The sequence below is a fragment of the Myotis brandtii genome, unplaced genomic scaffold (genome assembly GCF_000412655.1).
Source record: "Myotis brandtii unplaced genomic scaffold, ASM41265v1 scaffold397, whole genome shotgun sequence".
In the NCBI taxonomy this organism is placed as follows: Eukaryota; Metazoa; Chordata; class Mammalia; order Chiroptera; family Vespertilionidae; genus Myotis; species Myotis brandtii.
In genome coordinates, this window is record NW_005365229.1 from 207,533 (window position 1) to 210,059 (window position 2,527).

The window sequence follows — 2,527 nt, forward strand, 5'->3', positions numbered from 1 at the left end:
CTAAAGAGTCTCTTCTTGACCAAACTTTAGGCAGGCTCCTTTGAGCCCTCTGCTTGACCTTTGGCTCCTGTCTTTGTCCGTGTAGAGTCCAGTTTTAGCAAGACTCCTATCAAGTTGGTTTGGCCAGAATCCCTCACCCTCAATACCTGATCACTCTTGATATTTGACCAAGTTCCTCATCTCCCACCAACCTCCAGGTGACGTCTGAGTACCCTGGCCTGCCTTCTGCAAGAACCCTGCTAGGCCCATTTAGCCAGATGTTTCCCCTCAGTAACCCCCCTCTCCCCTGCTCCTTGGGGATAAACTCCCACTTTTCCTTATTGTATTTGGAGTTGAGGGCAATCTCTCTCCCTTACTGCAAAACCCCACGCAGTGCTCCCCATACCTATCGTGATAGTCCCGAATAAAGTCTGCCTTACCGAGTAGCAGGATTATTCTTTTCTTTTAAAATGGTTGGACTTTGAAAGATCGTTCTGGCTGCTGCACAGAAAATTGGAGTGTGGGCATGAAATTAGGGGGAGGCAGAAGGGATGGGTGGAGGCCGCTGCTCCTGGTGAGAGAGTATAGGCCCAAGTCACAGTGAGAAGAAATGGGGGCAGGACGTTGATGGGACTTGCACTTTGGAGGGAAGAGTCTCCATTTCTTCCCTGCTGTAAGCCCTTACCTGGCTGCCATCACTCTTAAAGATGAAGCTCCCTAACTGAGACCCAGTTGGCCCATTCTGGCAACCGCCATCTCATCCCACATGCCCTGTCACCTCAGGGCCTTTGCACATGCTCTGGTAGCCTCTCTTGGGAATGTCCTTTCCTTTGTTCAATTCCTGATCTTCTGGAAGATCTCAGGTCAATCAGCACTTTCCAGAGAAGCCTCTCCGGCTCCCCCAGCATGGTGACTGTCCCTGCTGTGGGTACGGTGGGCTTTTATACCAGAGCGTGGTTACCGGTTAACGTCTGCCTCCCCTAAGAGTGTAATGTGAGTTTTTCAGTCCAGGGCTTGGAACAGAGTGCATATTCAATAAATATTTGTCAGATGGCTGGCTGATTGGTGGGTTGGTCCTTATTGGGCAGAAATAGGCCAGATCTCTTCATTAGCTATTGGCTCAAAGTCTTGCACAGGGCCAGTAGTATGAGCCAGGGCCAGCATGGGGACTGAGGCCGCTGGCTGCAGGCTTACACCATGGCAACTTGGGAGAGAACGCCTCCCTCAGAGCAAGTCTGGTCTGATGGGCCTGAGGGTGGGACACTCGCTGGGCTTTCAGGCTTATCCGGCCTACCACACGACATCCTGGCGGTGGGTAGCGGTTATCGACCTGTCTGCCACCGCACCAGGCTGCAGCTCCTCTGGGGTGGGGACTGGGTGGGCACTTTTTATTTCTGGGTGCGCAGTGCCCAACCCAGAGCCTGGCATGGACAACACACCGTGAGTGACTGCAAACTGGAGCTGCACCAAACTAGGCTGTGAAGTCCAGAGAGGCTTCCATTGACTGAGAGGTTGAGAAGGGATCTGGGGAGAGAAGGAAGAAAAGGGGACAGCCTTAGTCTCTTCTGGCCGCCATAACAAAAGACCACAGACTGGGCAGCTTAAACAACAGAAGTGTATTTCTCACAGCTCTCGGGGCGGAGAAGTCCAAGATCAAGGTGCCGGCCAACTTGGCTCCTGGTGGAGGCCCTCTTCCTGCCTGTAGACAGCTGTCTTCTCACTTTGTCTCCAGTGGTCTGCGTGCTCCTGACGGGGAAGGAGAGAGAGATGAGTGGCAGGCAGAGCTGGTGGGCTCCGGCAGAGACCCCAGTGCCACCTCCCTCCTGGGCCCTGTGGCCCCAGGACCGTTGCCCCCCCCCACACACACACTTCCCTGCCCTTCATCTACCAACCCCAGCCAGAGCTCAGGGGCTGTTTCAAATTTGCTGTGAGTTGGGGTAGGTCACTCCTCTCTGTGCTTCAGTTTCCTCTCCGGTAAAATGAGAAAAACACCTTTTACCGCCAGAGTCAAGGAGGGAGGGAAATTAAGAATAAAATGAGCTCCAGCTGGTTTGGCTCAGTGGATAGAGCATCGGCCTGCAGACTGAAGGGTCCTGGGTTCAGTTCCAGTCAAGGGCACATGCCCAGGTTGCGGCTCAATCTCCGGTGTGGGCGTGCAGGAGGCAGCTGATCAATGATTGATGTTTCTATCTTTCCTCTCTTCCTCTCTGATATCAATAAAAATATCTTTAAAAAAAAAAACAAAACAAAACAAAATCAACAGCTTTCCCTCGTTTTCTTTCTTTGCATTTTCTGTGTTCCTTTCCTCCCCTCTGTCTCTCCATTCCGGTCATTCCTCCATCTCTTTCCTAGAGCGCTCCAGGCCCATCCGGATTCCGGAGCGAAGGTCAGATGGAGGCCGGGCCGGACCCGCTGGGTTAGGAGACGGACCTGCACGGCGCGAAGATCGGATTCTCCCACTTTTTAGGGGAGCTTTCTGACCGTGGGGCCAGCACAGGCAGGCACTGCCCTCCGCCCCCGCGCGAGGGTAGGGGCGGTGTAGTCCTCC

General features: G+C 53.6%; 1 long non-coding RNA gene across 2 annotated transcripts; it reads right to left on the reverse strand.

Moving 5' to 3' along the window:
• Nucleotides 1-1,415: 1,415 nt before the first annotated feature.
• On the reverse strand, nucleotides 1,416-2,498 carry LOC106727253. Of its 2 annotated transcripts, XR_001363420.1 has the most exons (3): nucleotides 2,410-2,498; nucleotides 1,607-1,725; nucleotides 1,416-1,503 (listed from the first exon to the last, which is right to left on the reverse strand). It is a non-coding gene; the product is annotated as an uncharacterized LOC106727253 (long non-coding RNA). The 2 variants fall into 2 exon arrangements; XR_001363421.1 differs by lacking the exon at nucleotides 1,416-1,503 and having other exon boundaries at nucleotides 1,581-1,725.
• Between the last annotated feature and the right edge of the window lie 29 nt (nucleotides 2,499-2,527).